Source organism: Mustelus asterias, chromosome 1 (assembly GCF_964213995.1).
Source record: "Mustelus asterias chromosome 1, sMusAst1.hap1.1, whole genome shotgun sequence".
Classification (NCBI taxonomy): Eukaryota; Metazoa; Chordata; class Chondrichthyes; order Carcharhiniformes; family Triakidae; genus Mustelus; species Mustelus asterias.
The window spans coordinates 172,103,605-172,124,367 of NC_135801.1; positions in this window are offsets into that span (position 1 = coordinate 172,103,605).

Below are 20,763 nucleotides of genomic sequence, written 5' to 3' on the forward strand. Positions count from 1 at the left end.
TTATACAATAAATGGCAGTCATCAGGAGTATAGAAACACAGAGGGACCTAGGTGTGCAAGTCCACAAATCCTTGAAGGTGGCAACACAGGTGGAGAAGGTGGTGAAGAAGGCATATGGTATGCTTGCCTTTATAGGACGGGGTATAGAGTATAAAAGCTGGAGTCTGATGATGCAGCTGTATAGAACGCTGGTTAGGCCACATTTGGAGTACTGCGTCCAGTTCTGGTCGCCGCACTACCAGAAGGACGTGGAGGCGTTAGAGAGAGTGTAGAGAAGGTTTACCAGGATGTTGCCTGGTATGGAGGGTCTTAGCTATGAGGAGAGATTGGGTAAACTGGGGTTGTTCTCCCTGGAAAGACGGAGAATGAGGGGAGAACTAATAGAGGTGTACAAGATTATGAAGGGGATAGATAGGGTGAACGGTGGGAAGCTTTTTCCCAGATCAGATGTGACGTTCACGAGGGGTCACGGGCTCAAGGTGAGAGGGGCGAAGTATAACTCAGATATTAGAGGGATGTTTTTTACACAGAGGGTGGTGGGGGTCTGGAATGCGCTGCCAAGTAGGGTGGTGGAGGCAGGCATGCTGACATCGTTTAAGACTTACCTGGATAGTCACATGAGCAGCCTGGGAATGGAGGGATACAAACGATTGGTCTTGTTGGACCAAGGAGCGGCACAGGCTTGGAGGGCCGAAGGACCTGCTTCCTGTGCTGTACTGTTCTTTGTTCTTTGTTTGTATTTTCTTGAGGTCTAGGACAGAGCAGGAGCCGTCCCAAGCTGTGATACAACCAGAAATAATGCTTTCTATGGTGCATCTGTAAAAGTTGGTGAGAGTTGTAGTGGACATGCCAAATTTCCTTAGTTTCCTGAGAAAGTAGAGGTGTTGGTGGGCTTTCTTAACTATAGTGTCAGCATTGGGGGACCAGGACAGGTTGTTGGTGACATAGAAACTTGAAGCTCTCGACTCTTTCTACTTCATTCCCATTGAGTTAGACAGGGGATAAAAGCAAATTACTGTGGATGCTGGAACCTGAAACCAAAAGAGAGAATGCTGGAAAATCTCAGCAGGTCTGGCAGCATCTGTAAGGAGAGAAAAGAGCTGACGTTTCGAGTCCAGATGATTCTTTGTCAAACCTGCTGAGATTTTCCAGCATTTCTTTTTTGGATGTAGACAGGGGCATGCCCTCCACTACACTTCCTGAAGTCGATGACAATCTCCTTCATTTTATTGACATTGAGGGAGAGATTATTGTTGCCGCACCAGTTCACCAGATTCTCTATCTCATTCCTGTACTCTGCCTCATCATTGTTTGAGATCCGACCCACTACAGTGGTGTCATCAGCAAACTTGAAAATCGAGTTGGAGGTGAATCTGGCCACACAGTAATTGGTGTATAAGGAGTATAGTAGGGGGCTGAGAACACAGCCTTGTGGGGCACCGCTGTTGAGGATGATCGTGGAGGAGGTGTTGCTGCCTATCCTTACTGATTGTGGTCTGTGGGTTAGGAAGTTCAGGATCCAGTCGCAGAGGGAGGTGCCAAGGCCCAGGCCACGGAGTTTGGAGATGAGTCTCTTAGGAATAATGGTGTTAAAGGCTGAGCTGTAGTTTATGAATAGGAGTCTGACATAGGTGTCTTTCTTATCTAGGTGTTCCAGGGTAAGTGTAGGGTCAGGGAGATGATGTCTGCTTCTCCATCCATGATGAATATGGTGGTTATGGTATTGAAAGGAACAATAGTTGGAGCACATTGTCTGCATCCTATGAGTCAAGAAGCTTGAGTTGACCATCCAAGTTGGGTGTCTATTATGGGGAATCCAACTGATCATTCCTCCTAGTCTGCATGGAAAAGTTCTTGAACAAAGACATGAAGGACACCTTGGTATAATACGAATGAAGAATTTAGCACATCGTTATGTTAGGTGGCTGGGTCTGGATATTCCGATTGAAGAAAAAGTGGGACAGTGTCAATCGTGTTGCACAAAAAAGAAATACACCAGCGTTTTCTTCACGACACCCTTGGGAGTGGCCAAAAATGCATGTAGATTTTGCTGGCTCGTTTGAGGGTGACATGTTCATAGTCATAACTGATGCACACTCAAAATGTCCAGAAGTTGTTATCATGAGATCTACTACATCTGAACAATCCATTGAAAAACTTGATGACATTTTTGCAAGATTTGGTAAACTGGAACAGATTGTTGGCGATACTTGTTCGCAGCTTACTGCACAAGGATTTGAGGATTATCTTAAAATTAATGGTACTCAGCATATAGAATTTGCACCTTATCATTGATCAACAAATGGATTAGTTGAACATAAGAACATAAGAACTAGGAGCAGGAATAGGCCAGCTGGCCCCTCGAGCCTGCTCCGCCATTCAATAAGATCATGGCTGATCTTTACATGGACTCAGCTCCACTTACCAGCCCGCTCACCATAACCCTTAATTCCTTTACGGTTCAAAAATGTATCTATCCTTGCCTTAAAAACATTCAATGAGGTAGCCTCAACTGCTTCACTGGGCAGGGAATTCCACAGATTCACAACCCTTTGTGTGAAGGAGTTCCTCCTCAACTCAGTCCTAAATCTGCTCCCCCTTAGTTGGAGGCTATGCCCCCTAGTTCTAGATCCACACAATTGAAAGATCCACACAATCCTTGAAACATCCTTTAAAAGCTTCAAGAGAGCAAGGTTTGTTATCACGTTGTGTGAATAACTTTTTGACATCTTATAGAAATACTGCTCAAGCGACTATCCAAAGTTCACCTGTATTGCTACTCTTAAAGAGAAAGTTGACAACTAGGTTTGATTTATTATCACCTCCAGAAACTTCAGACATAGTAAAGCATCAACAACAATCCCAAGTTACTAAATGAGAAGTGAGGACAAAACAATAATCATTTGTAGAAGGAGATAGAGTGTTCCTGCATATTGATGAGTGAGAAATGGGTACCAGCCATACATTTAACAAAAAACAGGTCCAATTTCTGACATGGTTCAAACTGAAGATGAACTAATTTGGCAACGCCATGCTGACCAATTATTGTCATCTTGAAATGATTTCTCAGAAACCTCTCCAGAAGTACCAACTGCTTTAATCCCTAGTGTTGTGAATATTACTACGGAAGACTGAGTTGAATCTGAGTTGCCTGATGATTATGTCTATGCTACATGTGAGGATGATGCAGAATTGGTTCCAAGAGAAGAATTGTCTACTGAAGTTCCAAATCTTATTTCCAGGATCAAGGACAACCAAATTCTGGAACATTGTATACAGTCAAAGAGGGATAGACATCCTGATTGACTTTAATATTTACCATGTATGATGATTAATGATGCATAGTTTTGTGTCTACAGTATGATAGATCCTGTGTATAACATCACAGTAATTTGTTTTAATGACCACAGTAATAAACAGAGAGGGATGTTAAACATTTAAATGGTTGCATTATCACACTCAGTACTGTACACAGCGCACACCTCCTTATCACACTCAGTACTATACACAGAGCCACCTCCTTACCACATTCAGCACTGTACACAGCGCACACCTCCTTATCACACTCAGTACTGTACACAGCGCGCACCTCCTTATCACACTCAGTATTGTACACATCTCACGCCTCCTTATCACACTCAGTACTATACACAGCACACACCTCCTTATCACACTCAGTACTATACACAGAGACACCTCCTTATCACATTCAGCACTGTACACAGCACTGGTCTCCATGTATCACATTCAGAATATGTAATGACCTCAATGAGGCCCATGAGGTGGTCCCTTGGAGTCTGAGCTCCCTGATTGAGGTAATGATTGCCTGCCCAATCAAGCAATCTCACCTGTATATATATGTATATTATGTTCAGGAGTGTCAGGGCTACTGACACTCTGGATTCTGACTTTGTACCTGAAGCATTCTTAGGACTGGAATAGAGTTTGTAAATATAGGGAATCTGCTGAAGGGACACCGGCCTCTGAGGAGTTTTTTCAGAATACACTGGTCCCCTTATCACACTCAGAGAGACCCGCAGATATATAATGGGCCGAATTACCTCTTCTTATGCAGTAAATTCTGTCTAACTCTCAATGCAATATGCAGACAGCAGGTGCGCTCACGTGAGGATCCTGCTCTTCTACCAAGCAGTATACTTACAAAGGTACTCCATCCAATAGGATCCCTTTTCTGCTGGGGGAGATAATGGCAACAATTGTGTATCTGAATGGGAATGCTGCACATTCAGTCCCCACTGCAGGGTCAGTGCTAATTCAAAGCTGACACTTCCACACAGCAGTGACAGATTGCAATACTGGACATGCTACCAGAACCTTCACATTGCTCCCAAAAGACAGCACCTCTGACAGTCCAGCACTGCCTGGGTACCTGTAATGACTTCAATCAGATCATTGAGGTTGTCCTATTGGAGTATGAACTCCCTGATTAAGGAGTCAATTGATGGGCCAATCAGGGAGTCTTTTCCTTGTATTTAACCGGGCGTGTCAGTTCCTCTGGCACTCCTGAAGGTCGACTGCTGACTGATAGCACCCTGTGTACTGCTGCTGGAATTGTAAATAAAGGGATTTTGGTGAAGGATCTTCTGCCTCCGAAGATTTATTACAGTACTGTACTGGAGTGTCAGCCTAGATTGGGTTCAAGCCTCTGCATTGGGACTTGAACCCAGAGTTCCAGAAATAAAAACAAAATGAGCCACTGAACCATGGCTGACACACACATTATGACCCAAAAGCAAGGAATGTTATCACAGTTGATCTGAGCATTTCAATTCTGTATCAATATCCTACAAGCAAGAACGCCTCGCCAACTTTCGCTCATATTTTTATTGTGTGCGGCCATTGAAAGAAGTGAAGTTACTCGAAAATATAATGATTTCACCTTTTAATTTCATAACCGGTCCCCAGAGTTAATGTCATACAGAGTCTGGAACTGAGTTAAAAGTGGAGTTGGGCCACTACCAGATCAACCATGATCTTACTGAATGGTGGAGCAGGTTCGAAGGGCTGAATGGCCTACCCCTGCTCATAAGTATTACGTTCCTAAAATCTACCATTGTCCGGGTTCGATTCCCGGCTCGGGTCACTGTCTGTGCGGAGTCTGCACGTTCTCCCCGTGTCTGCGTGGGTTTCCTCTGGGTGCTCCGGTTTCCTCCCACAGTGCGAAAGACGTGCTGGTTAGGGTGCATTGGCCGTGCTAAATTCTCCCTCAGTGTAACCGAACAGGCGCCGGAGTGTGGCGACTAGGGGATTTTCACAGTAACTTCATTGCAGTGTTAATGTAAGCCTACTTGTGACTAATAAATAAACTTTAAACTTACGTTTCTCTCACTTCATCGAGAAGTGCAAGGAGGAGAAGGAGGTAAGCAGTTCCAAAGGGTTAAAAGCATTGCAACAAACTGAGGATGCGCTGCTTTGACCGTGACAAAATTGCTCTCATCATTCGGCTTAATGCCAGCCACAAAGGAAGAATTTAGGGCATCCTCGGGTCAGGATAATTAGCTATGCCGTTGCCTGCGAAGTCAATGCCTTGTTCTTTATCTTGTGGTGGATTTGACGCAGAGCTTGATCAGTTGTCATAAACTTGGCCCAGGGGGCAATAGCAAATAGCTTTCTTGTCAAAGGGCGGACACCTCCCCAGGCTCCGAGGTCACCGTGAAAGCTTTGGTCGGGATTTGAAAATATGAAAAATAAAAGGTCACCGTCTGCAAAAACAAATCAATTTTGCTGCAGCGAGACAGGGCCGCTTCTATATTTATAAATTGTTTCAAGGGCCACTTCAAAAACGGAATGTTTTTGCAGCCCGCAGCGAAACCGTGCAGCACTTCCACATCCGCTTTCTTGTGTGCAATGACGGTCACTTGAGCAGTCTTTGTGTTTCAGTGAAGCAGAGATACACATTCATTCATACAATTAGTCTGACCATCTTGCTAAGAAAGCCTTCACTGTGCAAGTGTTTTCAGGTGCAGGTAATGGAGATCTGCTTTCGTAGGGCATTTGTTGAGATAAGTATTAAATTCATTTTCAAGAGTAATGAAAACAGTTGTCATAAGAACATAAGAACATAAGAAATAGGAGCAGGAGTAGGCCATCTAGCCCCTCGAGCCTGCCCTGCCATTCAATAACATCATGGCTGATCTGAAGTGGATCAGTTCCACTTACCTGCCTGATCCCCATAACCCCTAATTCCCTTACCGATCAGGAATCCATCTATCCGTGATTTAAACATATTCAACGAGGTAGCCTCCACCACTTCAGTGGGCAGAGAATTCCAGAGATTCACCACCCTCTGAGAGAAGAAGTTCCTCCTCAACTCTGTCCTAAACTGGCCCCCCTTTATTTTGAGGCTGTGCCCTCTAGTTCTAGCTTCCTTTCTAAGTGGAAAGAATCTCTCCATCTCTACCCTATCCAGCCCCTTCATTATCTTATAGGTCTCTATAAGATCCCCCCATAGCCTTCTAAATTCCAACGAGTAAAAACCCAATCTGCTCAGTCTCTCCTCACAATCAACACCCCTCATCTCTGGTATCAACCTGGTGAACCTTCTCTGCACTCCCTCCAAGGCCAATATCTCCTTCTGCAAATAAGGGGACCAATACTGCACACAGTACTCCAGCTGCGGCCTCACCACTGCGCCCTCTCTCAAGATCCCTACAATGGAAACCTGGTGCGTTCCTTTCCTCCTTTGTCTACAGGCTGAGGTTGGACACAATGCTGTTCAATTTGTACCTGGGGTGAACATCGGCATCCCCACAATTTGTAGCTGGTCGGAAGCTCTGAATGGTCTTTGGGCCAATGCGAACATTCTGCCCCTGAGTCACAAATTCTTTAATATTCATCCTTGACATAAATGCATCATTAGACAGCCTCCATTGGTTGCCCATCCCTAGTTGCTCTTGACTAGATAGTGGCAAACCTTATTCTTGATCCGCTGCAGTCTGTGTAGTAACGGTACTCCAATAACGCGAGTGTTGTTGAGAGTTCCAGGAGTTTGACCCAGCCATGATGAAGGGACGGTGCTGGATTGCCAAGTCAGAAAGGTGTGTGACTTGGAGAAGTTCTCAGAGGTGGTTGTTTTCTCATTCTCCTGTAACCTTCGTCTTTCTAGGTGTCAAGGTCGCAGATTGGAGAGGTGCTATAAAAAAAACTAGGCGAGTTGCTTCCCCAAATCCTTTGGATGGTACATATTGCAGGCATTGTGTGTCAGTGGTGGAGGGGTTAAATGCTTAAGGGCTGCCAGTCAAATGTTCGTGAAAGATCCCAGGGCATTTTCGAAGAAGAGCAGGACAGTTTTCCCACTGGTCTGCTCAACATTAATACCTCAAGCGCCATCTTGAAAAACACTGACCATTTATCCTATTGCCATTTATGTGAACTTGCAGTGCACCAATTGGTTACCCACTTACCTTCATTAGAAAAGTGACCACTTCAAAAAGATTTAATTGGCTGCAAAGGGCAGCACGGTGGCACAGTGGTTAGCACTGCTGCCTCCCAGCGCCAGGGACCCGGGTTCAATTCCGGCCTCGGGTCACTGTCTGTGTGGAGTTTGCACATTCGCCCTGTGTCTGTGTGGGTTTCCTCTGGGTGCTCCGGTTTCCTCCCACTCCCCAAAGATGTGCGAATTAGCTGGATTGGCCCTGGTAAATTTCCCCTTAGTGTGAGGGGGACTAGCTAGGGTAAATGCATGGGGTTATAGGGATAGGGTCTGGGTGGGATTGTGGTCGGTGCAGACTCAATGGACCTAATGACCTCTCTTTGACTTTAAAGCATTTTGGAACATTACGATGATTGTGAAAGTAAAGTTTTCTTTTATGAATCAGCATCAGTGTTATTTTTTGGACAATGGATGTTGTCAAATTTTGACCCTGTTCCAACTTGATGAGTACAAACAGCTGTGTTTCTTAGCTATAAAAGCACAACAAATATAGAAATTAATTATGGGAATGTTTTGACATTGGTGACATAAAATAAAAATGCTGAATATAAATATTTTATTCAACATTTTACTCATTTTATGCTGATCTTTTCAACCTCAGACTAATATAGGCACACTCACTAAGAACTCACAATGCTCCAGAGATTCGCATCTCAATCTGTCAGCAAGCAACACCCTTAAACACTTGATATTAAACATCGGACACCGCTGTAAGGGAAACATCATGAGGCCCTCATATGAGAAAGCACAACAACACCTTAATGTGACACTAACACTTCATCCTTAACTTAATGTAAACACGAATGCCACTTGCAACAACTAAAACAGAAAATGCTGGAAAATTCTCAGCAGGTCTGACAGCATCTGTGGGGAGAGAATAGAGCCAGCGTTTCGAATCTGGATGACCCTTCGTCAGAGCTGAACAACTAATCCTATCTTAGTGTGTGGAATTGAATTTGAAAGCTGGAGATTTATCCCCAACAGCTGCAGATGTGGTGGGGGTTGTCAGCTGCTGTCTCTGCCCTGTGGCTTTGATGACCGTGGCAGGCAGCTGGAAGCCTTAGGCTTTGATGGACCAGTGAATTTAAGGCGATCTTACATCAGTGTGGGAGAGTCCTCTGTGACCCGAACTCCAAAGATGTGCAGGTTATGTTGACCGGCTGTGCTAAATTGCCCCTTTAGTGTCAGGGGGATTAGCGGGGCAAATACGTGGGGTTATGGGGATAGGGCCTGGGTGGGATCATTGTCGGTGCAGGCTTGATGGGCCGAGTGGCCTCCTTCTGCACTGTAGGGATTCTATGATTCTATTCTACTCTATGATTCCTGCTATTGGAGGAGTTTGAATCACTCTGAGATGGACTGGGGAGCACCAGAGGGTGGCATGGTGACAATGGTTAGCACTGCTGCCTCAGAGCTCCAGGGACCTGGGTTCGATTCCAGGCTTGAGTCGCTGTCTGTGTGGAGTTTACACATTCTCCCCATCTCTGCGTGGGTTTCCTCCGGCTGTTCCAGTTTCCTCCCACTTTCTGAAAGACGTGCTGGTTTGGTTCATTGACCCGAACAGGTGCCGGACTGTGGCGACTCGGGGAATTTCACAGTAACTTCATTGCAGTGTTAATATAAGCCTTGCTTGTGACTAATAAGTAAACTTTACTGTAACTTTCCATGAGACAACACTTGGAGTGTCGAGCGAAGAACCTTCAAAGTGTTAGGCTGCACTACCCCCGGCGTCCCGGTGTGACAGGACACCGTCCTCTCTCCCGTTGACTGAGATGCACCTGGAGGGATGTTCAGGGACAACTTCCCACTGGCCCAGAGTTGCAGTGAGTTCACAGAGCAGTGATGACCGACAGGGGTGTGCTGACATCAGGCATGGTGTCCTGGGCCATGCCTCTCTAAGGCAGTCACCATTCTGTCCCTGGAAGCCATGATAAACTCTCCTACCTGAAACATGGCAGAGGTCATGCTGTGGATGGACTCCCCCACGTCCTGCACATGTCTCCTCAAAGCCTCAGGCAGCTCCACCAGAATCTCCCCCTTCTCCTCTGCAGCCCCACTGGGTTGAATGTGGCCCTCAAGATAAATTTATTTATTCGTCACAAGTAAGGCTTACATTAACACTGCAATGAAGTTACTGTGAAATTCCCCTAGTCACCACAGTACGGCGGCTGTTCGGGTCAATGCACCCTAACCAGCACGTCTTTCCGAATGTGGGAGGAAACCGGAGCACCCGGAGGAAACCCACGCAGACACGGGGAGAACGTGCAGACTCCACACAGACAGTGACCCAAGCCGGGAATCGAGACCAGGTCCCTGGCGCTGTGAGGCAGCAGTGCTAACCACTGTGCTACCGCACCTCATCATTGGGGGCACAGCAGGATGCTGCCCCCTGAGGTCCTCCAAAAGGTGTCACTGCCGTCCTCATCTGCATCTGTGTGACCGTGTGGGGCTCACCAGATTTCCAGCCCGGGTTGACAGACAGATGTGTGCATCTGTGCTGGTGCTGTGTGCAGAGGACAGATGTGACATTGTACTCTCCGAGATATGATGTGGAGATGCCGGCGTTGGACTGGGGTAAACACAGTAATAGTCTCACAATGTGGAGTTGAGACCACAATCAGATCAGCCATGATCTTACTGAATGGCAGAGCAGGCTCCAAGGAGCAGTATGGTGTACTCCTGCTCCTGTGTCCTATGTCCTATGCTCCCACATGATCTCAGATTGTTTATGTTGCTGATCAGGAAATCATGGGCAGTTAAATTTGAATGACCAGTATATATGTTCCCCACTAACCAGGTGCCCATTAGGAGTTTGAAGATTACTTATCATAGAGGCATGAAGATAAACAGCACAAGAACAGGCCCTTCGGCCCAACTCGTCCCTGCCGACCAGATTTCCTAAACTGAACTAGTCCCATTTGCCTGCGTTTGGCCCATATCCCTCTAAACCTTTCCTATCCATGTACCTGTCCAAATGTATTTTAAATGTTATAATTGTACCCACCTCTACCACCTCCTCTGGCAGCTCATTCCTTATAGCGGGGGGTTGGGGAAGCGATGGCCTAGTGGTATTATCGCTGGACTAGTAATCCAGTAACATCACTAATATTCTAGCGACCTGGGACCTGGGACCTGGGTTCTAAGCCTGCCACGGCAGATGGTGGGCTTTGAATTCAATAAAAAAATTATCTGGAATTAAGAATCTACTGATGACCATGAAACCATTGCCGATTGTCAGAAAAAACCCATCTGGTCCACTAGTGTCATTTAGGGAAGGAAATCTGCCGTCCTTACTTCGATTGGCCTACATGTGACTCCAGAGCCACAGCAATGTGGTTGACTCTCAAATGTCCTCCAAGGGCAACTACGGTTGGACAATAAATGCCGGCCAGTGATGCCCATGTCCTACGAGTGAAAACAAACACACACCACCCCCTGTGTGAGAAAGTTGCCCCTCAAGTCCCTTTTAAATTCTCCCCCTCTCACCTTAAACTTATGCCCTCTAGTTTTGGACTCTGGGGAAAAGACCTTATCTATGTCCCCCACGATTTTATAAACCTCTGTAAGGTCACCCTCCAACGTTCGACACTCCAGAGAAGAAAGTGCCAGCCTATCCAGCCTCTCCTTATAATTCAAACCTTTCACTACTTCTTCACTCCTCGATCCTGAATCTTCTTAGGGTGCGCAGAGGGCCTGAATTTCCACTAGGTTGCAGCACTAGTCCAGGATTGGTGGGTAGAATCCCCATTAGCAGTGCCACATGTAGCGGAAAGCAGCCGCGGACACCATTTTATTTGGGAGCAGATTTCACTTATCACCCACTGAATTTGTGGTTAGCAGTTCAGGATAGCACCCACAGAAATGTTGGACCATGTTGTTGATAGTGTGATGAACAGTGCTGTACACAACCTCCAGTTGAGGTTGGCCTAGTGTTTTGTCCAATCCTATAGTCTGACCTCCTTTAATTGGTTTCAAGCATATCTGGCTGGCTGAAACTGCCCGTTGCAGGCCGTACATTTACAATTTTATTCATTTGTGGGATATCGGCGTCACTGGCTGGCCAGCATTTATTGCCCATCCCCAATTGCCCAAGGGCAGTTGAGAGTCAACTACATTGCTGTGGCTCTGGAGTCACACGTAGGCCAGACCTAAGGGCAGCAGATTTCCTTCCCTAAAGGACATTTGTGAACCAGATGGGTTTTTCCGGCAATGGTTTCATGGTCATGGGAAATTCTTAATTCCAGATATTTTTTATTGAATTTAAATTCCATCATCTGCCGTGGTGGGATTTGAACCCAGGTCCCCAGAACATTAGCCAGGTTTCTGGATTAATAGTCCAGTGGCAGTACCACTAAACCATTGGATTAGCTGTTTGACTGTGCCCAATAAACTATGTGGGCTAAACTAGGGGGCCTTGTTCTCAGCCCTCTACTATACCCCTTATACACTGATGACTGTGCGGCCAAATTCCCCTATAATTTGATTTTCAAGTTTGCTGATGACACCACTGTAGTGGGTCAGATCTCAAACAATGATGAGACAGAGTACAGGAATGAGATAGAGAATCTGGTGAACTGGTGCGGCAACAATAATCTCTCCCTCAATGTCAACAAAACAAAGGAGATCGTCATCTACTTCAGGAAGTGTAAAGGAGAACATGTCCCTTTCTACATCAACGGGGATGAAGTAGAAAGGGTTGAGAGCTTCAAGTTTTTAGGTGTCCAGATCACCAACAACCTGTCCTGGTCTCCCCATGCCGACACTATAGTTAAGAAAGCCCACCAACGCCTCTACTGTCTCAGAAGACTAAGGAAATTTGGCATGTCAGCTACGACTCTCATCAACTTTTACAGATGCACCATAGAAAGCATTCTTACTGGTTGTAGCTGGTCAGTATGGCTCCTGCTCTGCCCAAGACCACAAGAAACTACAAACGGTCGTGAATGTAGCACAATCCAAGGCACAAACCAGCATCCCATCCATTGACTCTGTCTACACTTCCCGCTGCCTCGGCAAAGCAGCCAGCATAATTAAGGACCCCACGCATCCTGGACATTCTCTCTTCCACCGTCTTCCATCGGGAAAAAGATACAAAAGCCTGAGGTCACGTACCAACCGACTCAAGAACAGCTGCTTCCCTGCTGCTGTCAGACTTTTGAATGGACCGACCTTGCATTAAGTTGATCTTTCTCTGCACCCTAGCTATGACTGTAACACCACATTCTGCACTCTCTCATTTCCTTCTCTATGAACAGTATGTTTTGTCTGTATAGCACGCAAGAAACAATACTTTTCACTGTATGTTAATACATGAGACAATAATAAATCAAATCAAATCAAATCAAGATGCTTCGCTCACATTCCCAAATTGATTTCCCACAAAAACTTTGTGTTTATTTTGTGAGATTTTGATAAACCGTGATAATTTATTCACTTGGAAGCTTTCAACAAAGGGTCTTTGACAGTATTTTGAGAGCTCAGTGAACAAGTCACTTATTCAGAGCACACATCTCACAGCAACAAGAGTCTTATACACATTAGTAGTGAAACTAATGCATTTTGAAAAAGGGCCGTGGCAGTAAGGCCAGAAGGAACTGCAACCTCAACCACAGTTCTTGACTTGTATGATGAAGCACCATCTCTTTTTTGCATTCAGTATCCCATTTCTGTGGCTCATCCCAACTGCATTCCCGGTTAGAACCATAAAACAATAGAAAGGAGGCCATTCAGCCCATCTTGTCCATGCTGGCCAGAGTTCACCCAGGTGCCATTGCGAGTGCCACCTTCCTGCACCTGGCCCATAGCCCTGTAGTTTACAGCATTTAAGGTAAAGATCCAAGTACTTTTAAAAAGTGTTTAGGGTCTCTGACTCCACCACCAACTCGGGCAGCGAATTTCAGAATTCCTTTGCATAAAGATGTTCTCCCTCAGTCCTCTAGAACATAGAACATTACAGCGCAGTATAGGCCCTTCGGCCCTCGATGTTGCGCCGACCAGTGAAACCAATCTAAAGCCCCTCTAATCTACACTATTCCAATATCATACATATGTTTATCCAATAACCATTTGAATGCTCTTAATGTTGACATTACACCTTCTGCCACCTATCTTGAATCTATGTCGTCTAGAATTCTACAATTCTCTGCCAAGAGAAAGAAGTTTATCCTGTCCACTCTTCCTCTTCCCCTCAGAATATTGTACACCTCTATCAAGTCACTCCTCAGCCTTCTTTGTTCCAAGGAAAATAACCCCAACCTCTCCAACCTCTCCTCGTAGCTACAGCTTTCTAGCCCTGGTAACATTCTTGTAATTGATGGAATAATCTCTATTCTGAAACTTCTGACGTTCGATTCTGCAGCGGACCGATCTGATGTTGTGAATTATTTCAAACAGTTCCTCAGGAGTACATGACATGGACATGGGCACTACATCAGGCAGCATTGAAGCGATTGCCAAGGCACTTCACGTACACGGTTGGGGTCATTTGTTAGTTTTTACTTGGTCATATTGTCACCTGTCATCAATCTTTGTCGTCCAGCTCTTACTCAATTTCAGCTTCTCAAGTGTTTCCATTCAATGTTGGTGTCTGGAAGGAATTGTTATGAAAGTTGTCCAAGATCATTAGCAATGCCCACCGTGCTGACAGCCCTTCATTTCTGGGCAAAGGACTTTCAGAGGCAAAGCTTTTCCTGGACTCCAGCCTCCAGGGTGGAGGAATGTGTCAGTGCAGTGGATGTTGATGGGATAGATAAACAGGAACGTCTATTTAAAGATTTATACTATGCTACTAGAACTTGATGGTTTGAGTCATAAGGAGAGGCTGGGACTTTTTTCTCTGGAGTGCAGGAGGCTGAGGAGTGATCTTATAGAGGTCTATAAAATAATGAGGGGCATAGATCAGTTAGATAGTCAACATCTTTTCCCAAAGATAGGGGAGCCTAAAACTAGAGGGCATAGGTTTAAGGTGAGAGGGGAGAGATACGAAAGGGCCCAGAGGGGCAATTCTTTTCACACAGGGGGTGGTGAGTGTCTGAAACGAGCTGCCAGAGTTAGTAGTAGAGGCGGGTGCAATTTTGTCTTTTAAAAAGCATTTAGACAGTTACATGGGTAGGATGGGCATAGAGGGATATGGGCCAAATGTGGACAATTGGGACTAGCTTAGTGGTTAAAAATAAAAGGGCGGCATGGACAAGTTGGGCCGAAGGGCCTGTTTCCTTGCTGTAAACCTCTATGACTCTATGAACCATTGCCTGTGGTTGGGGAGTCAAAGGAAGGAAGCATGAATTTAAAATGAGTGAGCCATTCAAGAGGGCTAATTAGGAAACACTTCTTCACATCAATGGTATTCGCAACCTGCCTTTTCCAAAAAACTGTTCCGACTAGATCAATCAAAAATTCCAAATCTGCAATTACTGGATTTTTGTTAGAACAATTTTTAATGCGTAAGAGAATCAGGGGTTATGAGGATGAGGCGGGAAAGTGGAGTTGAGGATTATATCAGATCAGCCATGATCTTAATGAATGGCAGAGCAGACTCGATGGGCTGAATGGTCTACTTCTGTTCCTATGTCTGATGGTCTTAACAGTAGATGGAACCAAAGCTGGTAACTCACCCACAATCTAATTGAACCATGTAACAGACCTGAGGAGCTAAATGGTTTTCCTATGTGTCTCGGATCTTACATTTGTTTTTATCTCTGTTGAGGTATCCTGCTTCACTGCTAGGGGTATAGTTGTTACGAGACAGCAAAGTGACAGTGGGAGTTGGTTCCAATGTCCTGGTGATCAATGCACGAGAGTGATTGAGTTTGGTATCAATATTGTGTGCCTGGTTTGAGCATGGCCACAGTATTCCATGATTGAATAATGCAAGGTCTGACTAAGTGCTCGGAGTGTCTTGTGGTCAGTTCCCCATCTTGAGTTGGACAGTTTCTGGAATGTGCAACCTCTGCTGTTCACTTTCCTTTCCTGCTCCATGATGTCCTCCATGAATGTCACCCCCACTGTGCACCAGTCATGGGAGAAACTGTATCTTAATACACATACAGGGACCACAATAACAGTGAGAGCTACTGGGGAGATCCTCCAATAAATAGGTCTCAGTTGTAATGAAATGAGGACTGTACAAATGGGGTGGGGATCAGGATGGAAATAGAGATGGTAGGTCTTAGTCCGAGTGGTTAGCACTGCTGCCTCACAGCGCCAGGGACCTGGGTTTGATTCCCGGCTTGGGTGACTGTGTAGTGTTTGCACGTTCTCCCTTTGTCTGCGAGGGTTTCCTCCAGTTGCTCCGGTTTCCTCCCACAGTCCGAAAGACATGCAGGTTAAGTGGATTGGCCATGATAAGTTGTCCCTTAGTGTCAGGGGGATTAGCAGTGTAAATACATGGGTTACGGGGATAGAGCCAGCTGGAATTGTTGTCAGTGCAGACTTAATGGGCCGAATGTCCTCCTTCTGTTCTGTAGCGATTCTATGATTCATAGACACATTAGTCCTAGCTATAGAGTCATAGAGTCATAGAGGTTTATAGCATGGCAACAGGTCCTTCGGCCCAACTTGTCCATGCCGCCCAGTTTTTACCACTAAGCTAGTCCCAATTGCCTACATTTGGCCCATATCCCTCTATACCCATCTTACCTTTGTAACTGTCTAAACGCTTTTTAAAAGACAAAATTGTACCCGCCTCCACTACTGCCTCTGGCGGCTTGTTCCAGACACTCACCACCCTTTCAGTGAAAAAATTGCCCCTCTGGACCCTTTTGTATCTCTCCCCTCTCACCTTAAACCTGTGCCCTCTAGTTTTAGACTTCCCTACCTTGGGAAAAAGATGTTGATTATCTACCTTATCTATGCCCCTCGTTATTTTATAGACTTCTATAAAATCACTCCAAAGCCTCCTATGCTCCAGGGAAAAAAAGTTCCAGTCTATCCAGCCTTTCCTTATAATTCAAACCATCAAGTCCCGGTAACATCCTAGTAAATCTTTTCTGCCCTCTTTCTAGTTTAATAATATCCTTTAGTTGAGAGAATTGTAATCACAACCATGAAACATTCTGCCCAATGTTCCAGGGTTTCTTATCAGGAATATGTTTGATTCCCTCCAGTGACAATTTAGAATGGTTGATTTCGCAATATTTTAAAACCTGTGTAGCAGAGACAGAGCGAGAGAGAGAGAGAGAGAGAGAAACTGGAGAAAGGAAAGCAGGGATTATAGTACCAGCCCAGGGGAAACCTGTGATCTCATACTGCTGCAGTCCCTCTGCTTATTTCACATTGCCAGCTAAAACACGAAGATTGCATTTTTTAGGGTTGGCTGACCTGGTGTGATTTTCACAGGAATACTTCCCCAATGGCACCGTGCCAGGGCCCGAAAATAAGTGTCAGATTAATGCCAGTGTTTATACAGCACAATCGAAGGCAAATGTGTGACTATCATCAACCTACATAGGACTCATCGGCTTCCAGCTCAGTTTTCTCTGACATTATGCAATGGCCTGCTGATTGCATTCTGTTTACTTATCCCAGAAGTCATTCTACTGGATGTTTACAACGTCCGATCCTTTCTTTCCGTTTTCTATGCAGGGCACAGCGGTGGCTGTGTATATTAGAAGTGCCACAGGCTGTAAACTAAAATGCGGTTTTGCTTGTAACCTTTTGTATGATATGGAAACAAATGTCTTCATTGCACAATATTATTGACCTTTTAGTGTGGAGTATGCAAAATGGGGGTTTAATATTGAATATCACAAAGCACATTTAGAACAATATTCAAGAATCATTGCCAGTAATTCTAACCTTCAAATTTGCATTTTTGAATAAACTTTTCTCTTTACTCACCGATAGTTTTGTAAAGAAAATGCAATAGCGCTGAAGGGCACACAGGGTCAAAAATTATTTTCTTAATAGACAGAGGGTGTTATTTTCCAGTCCCATCAACCATGGGAATCGTAGCGGGCGGGACAGGACCATGCAAAGATCCGTTGACCTCAGCGAAATGAGCACAGCCGGAAAATCCTGTAAAGTGTTTACTTGGTCATAAACATTTGTCCCTTGCGATACGGTTGATCTCTATCTGGGGTGGCATGGTGGTGGCACAGTGGTTCACACTGCAGCCTCACAGCGCCAGGGACCCGGGTTCAATTCCGGCATGGGATCTGCACATTCTCCCCATGTCTGCGTGGGTTCCTTGGGATGCTCCGGTTTCCTCCCACAATCCGAAAGATGTGCTGGTTAGGTGTATTGGCCGTGCTAAATTCTCCCTCAGTGTACCTAAACAGGCAGCAGTGTGTGGCGACTCGGGGATTTTCACAGTAACTTCATTGCAGTGTTAATGTAAGCCTACCTGTGGCAATAATAAATAAACTTAAAAATCTTGAATCTATTTCTCTGCCTTTGATCCCTAACTTTTGATATCCTTCCCCAAAAAACAATCTATCGCTCTTAATCTTGAAATTTTTCTATTGATCCAAAAGGGGAAAAGATTTCTAGATTTCCACTGCCATTTCTTTCCAAAATCTATTTGCTGATTTTGCTCCAATTGTAAGATTATACCCCGATGTGATGTAGTCCACCGCCTAAAAATATAGGGGGCTGATTCTCCCAGCCCGCTACGCTGCTCTAGGGTTGCCAGGGTAAGGAGGGTCGGAACGGTTGGAGGTGGGGGGGAGGGGGGGGGGGGGAGGGAGGGGGGGCTGTTGTGGGGGGGCTACTGGGGATGGGTGGGGGGGTTTGGGGAGATTGGGGCTGGCCTGGGGATGTCTGGGAGGCCAGTGATTGGGGGGTATGAACATAGAACATAGGACAGTACAGCACAGAACAGGCCCTTCGGCCCACGATGTTGTGCCGAGCTTTATCTGAAACCAAGATTAAGCTATCCCACTCCCTATCATCCTGGTGTGCTCCATGTGCTTATCCAATTACCACTTAAATGTTCCTAAAGTGTCTGACTCCACTATCACTGCAGGCAGTCCATTCCACACCCCAACCACTCTCTGCGTAAAGAACCTACCTCTGATATCCTTCCTATATCTCCCACCACGAACCCTATAGTTATGCCCCCTTGTAATAGCTCCATCCACCCGAGGAAATAGTCTTTGAACGTTCACTCTATCTATCCCCTTCATCATTTTAGAAACCTCTATTAAGTCTCCCCTCAGCCTCCTCCGCTCCAGAGAGAACAGCACTGTCTCCCTCAACCTTTCCTCATAAGACCTACCCTCCAAACCAGGCAGCATCCTGGTAAATCTCCTCTGCACTCTTTCCAGCGCTTTCACATCCTTCTTATAGTGAGGTGACCAGAACTGCACACAATATTCCAAATGTGGTCTCACCAAGGTCCTGTACAGTTGCAGCATAACCCCACGGCTCTTAAACTCCAACCCCCTGTTAATAAAAGCTAACACACTATAGGCCTTCTTCACAGCTCTATCCACTTGAGTGGCAACCTTTAGAGATCTGTGGATATGGACCCCAAGATCTCTCTGTTCCTCCACAGTCTTCAGAACCCTACCTTTGACCCTGTAATCCACATTTAAATTAGTCCTACCAAAATCAATCACCTCACATTTATCAGGGTTAAACTCCATTTGCCATTTTTCAGCCCAGCTTTGCATCCTATCTATGTCTCTTTGCAGCCTGCGACAGCCCTCCACCTCATCCACTACTCCACCAATCTTGGTGTCATCAGCAAATTTACTGATCCACCCTTCAGCCCCCTCCTCTAAGTCATTAATAAAAATCACAAAGAGCAGAGGACCAAGCACTGATCCCTGTGGCACTCCACTAGCAACCTGCCTCCAGTCCGAAAATTTTCCATCCACCACCACCCTCTGTCTTCGATCAGACAGCCAGTTACCTATCCAATCGGCCAACTTTCCCTCTATCCCACACCTCCTTACTTTCATCATAAGCCGACCATGGGGGACCTTATCAAACACCTTACTAAAATCCATGTATATGACATCAACTGCCCTACCTTCATCAACACACTTAGTTACCTCCTCAAAAAATTCTATCAAATTTGTGAGGCACAACTTGCCCTTCACGAATCCGTGCTGACTATCCCGGATTAATCCGCATCTTTCTAAATGGTCGTAAATCCCATCCCTAAGGACCTTTTCCATCAATTTACCAACCACCGAAGTAAGACTAACCGGTCTATAGTTACCAGGGTCATTTCTATTCCCTTCCTTAAACAGAGGAACAACATTCGCCACTCTCCAGTCCTCTGGCACCATCCCCGTGGACAGTGAGGACCCAAAGATCAAAGCCAAAGGCTCTGCTATCTCATCCCTTGCCTCCCAAAGAATCCTAGGATATATTTCATCAGGCCCAGGGGACTTATCGACCTTCAGTTTATTCAAAACTGCCAGTACATCCTCCCTCCGAACATCTATTTCCTCCAGCCTATTAGCCTGTAACACCTTCTCTTCCTCAAAAATATGGCTCCGCTCTTTGGTGAGCACTGAAGAAAAGTATTCATTTATCACCTCGCCTATCTCTACTGACTCCATTCACAAGTTCCCACTACTGTCCTTGACCGGCCCTAACCTGACCCTGATCATTCTTTTATTCCTATGAGGGTCTTAAGGCCAAAGATGGGGGCTGTGGGGCTGGCCAGCAATCGGGAGGCCAGCAAAGCGGGGCCACTGCGCATACACTGATCTTGGCACTGACAGATCGGCACATAAGTAATTGGCCCTCTCAGCGCTCTGCTGCCGGCCTCTCCAGCGGAAATAGGTCCCACCCCCTGATTTTCAGTATGAATCACACAAGGCCACTCTGGGACACTCTGAGTGTGGGAGATTCATTCTGAAAATCACGTCTAAAGAACTGACGAGAGTTACTCCAGTTTCCACGCAAAATGGGGGCTTCGGAATTTTTTGGGAGAATCCTGGCCATCGCTTTTCCATATCTCCACCACTGGACCATTAACGATTTTAAATGGATCAATAAGGTTATTTAGGTTATTAGATCAATTTACCCTCAATCGCACGTGGCACAGTGGTTAGCACTGTTGCCTCACAGTGCCAGAGTCCCGGGTTCGATTCCCGGCTTGGGTCACTGTCTGTGTGGAGTTTGCGCGTTCTCCCCATGTCTGCGTGGGTTTCCTCCAGGTGCTCCGGTTTTCTCCCACCGTCCAAAGATGTGTATGTTAGATGGATTAGCCAAGCTAAATTGTCCCTTAGTTCCCAAGATGTATAGGGTAGATGGATTAATCATGGTAGATATGTGGGGTTATAGGGATAGGGTTGGGGAGATGGGTAACATGCTCTGTCAGAGGGTCGGTGCAGACTCAATGGGCTGAATGG